Genomic DNA, 6,000 nt, shown 5'->3' with positions numbered 1-6,000 from the left:
TAACCAATCAACATTTTACACTGCTAGTGCTTTCTACTGTATTTTAAACAGCAGTCAGTCCAAATGATATAGTGATAATTTAACCATTAATATGCTCCAGCTCAAGCATATCAGAGAATTACACATATTTTTTAGTTTATGTTTTATTATCTATGGATAAGAAACAGGCAAGATAACCCAGTGCCCTCTGAGCAGTAGGCTAATTTCAGCTCAGTTTTCTTCTTTCTCTCTTTCTCCTTCCTTCCTTCCTTCCTTCCTTCCTTCCTTCCTTCCTTCCTTCCTGCCTTCCTGCCTTCCTGCCTTCCTGCCTTCCTTCCTGCCTTCCCTGTGTATAGTTCACATTTGGGTCACACCAAAAGAAAATGATAATGGGATGACAAGGTTTCACAGCCCGAATTCATGGTTGGATGACTACTAAGTAAGTTTTTTCCCCTCTGTTCTTGTCATGCCAGTGTGATTTGATATCTGTTAATAATTACACTTTTTTTTATATATAAAAAATCTAGCTGATTTATGTTATATTTAGTTTCTCTTATGCATCTTTCCAGCATTTAAAATGCTTAACGTGGGACTCAAGATTTCTCAAGGCACTCATTTGGAATTGGATTTATATGGGCTTTGCTAGTTCAGTAGCAGGTGGGTAATTCCAGAAATTAAACATTACCAAGTTTCTACTAATACAACTACAAGCACTTAACAAAAGTAGTAAATATTCCTATTCCTAATTTATAGAAGAGGTAAGAAAAATACTGACAAATGGCTAGCAGGATAGGAACCATGTAATGACAAAAAATTAACAAAAGGATTGACCTGATCCTTCAGTCCATAACTACTGACTTCAGTCAAAATCTCCCTTGATAGAAAATGATATATGGCTCTGGAGCTGTATAGTGGCCTGTGTAAAGTTAATCTGAAAATCTTATTCCAGTTGCTTTCAGCAGGTCTCTCAAAAAAATTCACCAATACAAGTGGCCTTAATTGGACCCCATGTTGGGAGACTTCGCAGAGGAGCTTGCGATTGAATGGGCCTTGGAAACTGAACCCCCTCTCCTATCTAGATATGGCTCCTTGAGGTCACAGTTAAAGCACACCAGGGGGTCAATGTAGAAGAAGGTTGCTTTTTCTTTACTTGTGCTTTACCTTTCCTGTTGCTAGAATACTTCAATATTCAAACTTCTCAATGTATCACTTTCTGCTTGCCCTATATTTTAACTATTATGTTCCCTTTCGTTTTCTTTCCTTTCTTTCTTTCTTTCTTTCTTTCTTTCTTTCTTTCTTTCTTTCTTTCTTTCTTTCTTTCTTTCTTTCTTTCTTTCTTTCTTTCTTTCTTTCTTTCTTTCTTTCTTTCTTTCTTTCTTTCTTTCTTTCATTTTAAATGTAAAGTGGTTTGGACTTTGTTCAAGCAAAATATATTTTCAAAACAGAAGCACTGATCATACACGGTTATGAGCCTGAATGACATGTGGTATGTACACAGTGATTAAGAAAAGAGTGTGGACAGCCTGCAGAAGAGGAAAGATTGAAGGGATTCTCTTTAGCCCCATTTTGAACAACAGTTGATGGTTAGATATCTATGAAGATGTTTCAAGAAGACAAGGTGAGATTTCAGTTTGAATAGGAGCAGACAAGTTTAGAATAAATAACTAGATCTGACAGTTGGCAACATAGAGATGATAGCTGAATCTGTGTTTGACAATGAGATTACACCAAAATAAGATTTGGTTGTAAGGGGGAGAAGGCAGCAAAAAATATAGACCCACTAATAGCTTCAGAGAGTTGGAGATGTGATGTCAGGATGCAGGAGAAGTGAAGAAATTAATATTAGAGATGCAACAGAAGAACCACGAAAGGACAGGGTCAGGAAAATCAAGAAGGACAACATGTCAAAAACTAGAATTCAGTCAACAATTCTGAATGATGAAATGTAAAGGAGGATGAAATCGGAATGGAATAGTTCTTAACTTTAACATAGAAGTCGATACTGTACTTAGATTAGACTTACTTTTAGGTATTCAGCTATTATCATGATAGTTTGTATGTAACTATGTAAAACAATTAACCATTATAGATATATAACGCCACGCACACACAGAGATGGACGCACTTCCCAGTTTTTATGCATGTATGCGTGCACACCAGTTTGATGGCTAACCAGTGATTTAATATAGTAGCACAGTAACTACTACTTAAACTCTGACAGAAGGTAGTAAAGGAAGTAAAAGAGAAGAGATTCTTTAAAAATAGAAATATATTCAACTGATTATTTTGAGCATACCAATGTAACAGATTATAATCTTGTCAAAGGAATAGAATTAATGTGAATGCCAGGACTTCTCAGTTATGGAAAATTAATTATGCAAACTTAAGCAACATGTGCTTTCCCAAGAAACAATGCAGGTTCCCTTTGACCAAATGTTTTTCATAATTTGGTATGGTTTATTTCAATAAACTACTGGATTTACTACTGGTTTTTCCGTTTTCCACTTTAAATGATTCATAAGATATTAATATTTCATTTATCAGAGGTAAATATTCAATCTAATTATGATTATGCCACTTGGCACAAAGAACTAAAATTTAAACTAGTAATGTCAAGAGGTTTCAACACTGCAGAACAGCAAGTCCTCCCCTCAGATTAAATCCAAGGATCCTAAAGTCCTTTAGGAGCTTTATAGACTATCATGGAGTATGTAATATGGAATACAAAGGTGGAAAAATTCTTGTCTTTACTGGTCACCTTATACCATCCTTAGGTTTCTTTCCAACAGTTTTTGTTTATCATGTAGATCACTGAGTTCATGCAAAAACATCAGTCTCTTAAAGGTTCTACAAACCATATGATTTTGCCAGTTACTTTGCTGATTCTGTGAAACATCTCATGCTAGAAGGGCAACATTTGACTAATGTCTATACCATAATCTTAATTGTGAAAAACTGTGTCTTTTATGGCGACACAGGAAAACAGAAAATGCCACACTGCATCAGTAGTCCATCTGATCCAGTGGCTTGTCCCCAGAAATGATGAGTCCTACCAGAATCCCCAGAATGTTCTCCAGGGAAAACACTTCTTAATTTCAGGCCGTGGCTCATTTCTCCTCACATGTGTAGTAGTTAGTGTCCTAAAACTAAATCAAGTCATTTAAGCTTCCAATCCAATGGAGAGAAAAAGGCACGTTCAGAGAGGGATTAATCCCACACATTTTAGGGTAGGATTGCAGGCCATGTAGAGTTGTCTGTTTCTTTCTCCTAAAAACAGAAAGTCTAGTGAACTAGCTCAGACCACCGTCTCTTTACTACTGCACACCGAAAGTCAGGTGAGATTAATCCTATACACTGCTAGTGTCCACAGCCCTTAAATTGTTCACACCAAGAAATATAGTCAGATATATTCTGAGTATAAATGTCTAGCTATTTTTAATTTTTTAATAAACTTTTGGAGCTCATCTGTGGCAGAGAATTCATGTGCTATTTGTAAGTTATACTAAAAAAGAACTGGAAACAATTCTCAATTACGTGCTTCCATTTGGACTGGGCAACCCATTGCTTTTGCATTGAGAAGAGAAGCAGCTGGTTTGTAGTGTCCATTTCTGTTTTAGGTTCCATAGCTCTACCATATCTACTTGCAAAAGTTTTTTCTGTGAATGAATTGAAACCTTAGGTATCTCTCAACTAGAATTATGTGTTTAATAGCTTGATTAATTGTGTCTCTGGAATATCTGTGAGAATATTTCTTCAAATTGCATTTTTATAAACTGGGAGGTGAGAACTGAGTCTAACATTAGAGAAGAAACTGTACATTTTAAAAAGTCATTATATTTAATGTAATGTTTGTGGCTAATTTTAAATTTAATACAGTTTGGCTGACTACTGCAAACTCAGGGAAGGTATTCTTTTCTTGGACATATGCTCAGATCTTTTGCCTGAATTTCTATACTGAATTTCTTGTGGTATATAACTCCTTGTTCACATAATTTATTTTTTATTCTAATACTTGCTTACTGGGAGACAGTAGTTGGAAACAGAGTACATTTTAAAACATTCAAATAGCTTTGTGGATATGTGGAAGCCACTATTCTAGGGGGCGTGTTCTTTCAGAAGGATAGGTTTCTTAATTCTCATCATATCATCCTAACCTAAGTGATGTGCAATTTTATTTTAATTTTTTCTTATTAGTGACATATATGGACCTCTGTCTTGACATTTCCAGAACTACCCTTCACACCTTTTGGAGGATAAGTACTCTACTTTAGTATACATACCGATTTTAATCAGATTGCATATTCTTGTTGTTCAGAAATTTATTTGTGGATTTACTTTCCAGTGCTAGGAGCTTGTTTTTATTTAATTTGTGGATATGTTCCAGCACATCTTTTAATTTCTGTGTTTGACAAAACCACCTCTATATTACCTAACACGAGGAAATTTGGTATATCTATTTTCCCAAAATTCTATGTGGAAATGCTAATGCAAAAACATAATTTCCCTTCATTTCAACGTCTGCGTATTCTCATTAGCTTTCTTACTTTTCTACCAAATAGCCACTGGACTTAAAAAATCTCTTTCAAGTTTGCTAGTTCTTAATACTTGAGAAAATCTTGTTTTCATGTCAGGCTATCTGCTCCTCAAATCCTCTGTCATTCTTCTAATCTCCACTGTGAATCTTAGCCACGGTATTTTATCCCTATTGACTTCACAAGTTAAAATTCTACCTTCAGAAAAAATACATGTTTGACTATACTAACTTCCTGAACCGTCCTGTAGCCCCATCGCTTATTTCTGCTTGTCAGCTTCCTTTTTTGCTCAGGATTATGCATGCCTTCTGTTACACTGTTATGGTTGCTCAAGTAGCCTCCATGCTGAGTCTAAGGATTTTAATTTCCTCACTTTTGACTTTAGGGTCTTTTTAACTAGCTTCCTCATTTTTTGTACAATCTGTCCCCTGAGGATGTTGAAGTTAATTATATTGTGGTCACTATTACTTAGTGGTTCAACTTTACTTATTTTATAAACTAACTCCTGTGTGTTACTGGAGAAAGGCTTTTCTTGACTTAGTTCTTTATAGCTTTAAGATTCAAACAACTAACATATGTATCAAAACATTTTTTTTTAATATCCTAGCAAAACTAACTGTAATGTCTAGAAAAAGGCACATACTTACTGGGGAATTAACAACAACGAGCAAGAGCATTACTCAAACACTGGTGAAATGCCACCTAGTCTTCATTAACCGTAAGACTAGAACAAATCAAATCAATTAATGATGGCTTCATTTAGAGGCAGAAGTTTAAGAGCATACTAATATCCTCACCATATAATTTTAAACAATACCACAAAAGAGTCGGAAATAGATTCAAGAGAGCATTTCCAGCAGTATGTTATCTCCATTTTGGAGAAAGGTAACATATTTGCTGGCTTGCAATACTGTCTGCTGCAGTTTACTATTTAAAGTTCCTCCATTAAATACGGAAGAGGCCAGTATTTCCTAGCTCATGGTATTACCTCATTACATCTTGATGTTGTATAGTTGCAGTAATTACATAAATAAAATTGACTTTTTATGAAGTATAAAATGAGTGACTGTTCAGAGAAGTGCACTTTCATTTGTGTTTTGTTGTTTGTTTGTTTTTCCCCAATATGGAATGGAATCAGAGAACCAATCAAAGTAGCATCTAGAAATAAATCAGCACTCTTATTTTTCTTAAATAATACCTACAAATTGGGAAGAAAGCTCTCCTGTACTGTGAACCTGCAGTCTGTCAAGACTGCAATGCTACATGTTTAAGAAAATTAAGCCAACAACAGACACTAATCAATGACAATAAGCAGACAATCCACACATTAGCCAGGAACCCCTAAATTCTTAATAAAATGAGTAGGCTTCTTCCCCAACCAAGTACTGGACATGTGGCACATCTTATTTGAACTTCTCAGACAAAAGGCGGGTACAAACAAGAATGGACAGATCTGGAACTTACTTACCCTTGTGTCAATCAGGTAACA

The sequence above is a fragment of the Rissa tridactyla genome, chromosome 14, assembly GCF_028500815.1.
Source record: "Rissa tridactyla isolate bRisTri1 chromosome 14, bRisTri1.patW.cur.20221130, whole genome shotgun sequence".
NCBI classification, from domain to species: domain Eukaryota; kingdom Metazoa; phylum Chordata; class Aves; order Charadriiformes; family Laridae; genus Rissa; species Rissa tridactyla.
Note: the sequence above shows the minus strand (reverse complement) of the source record.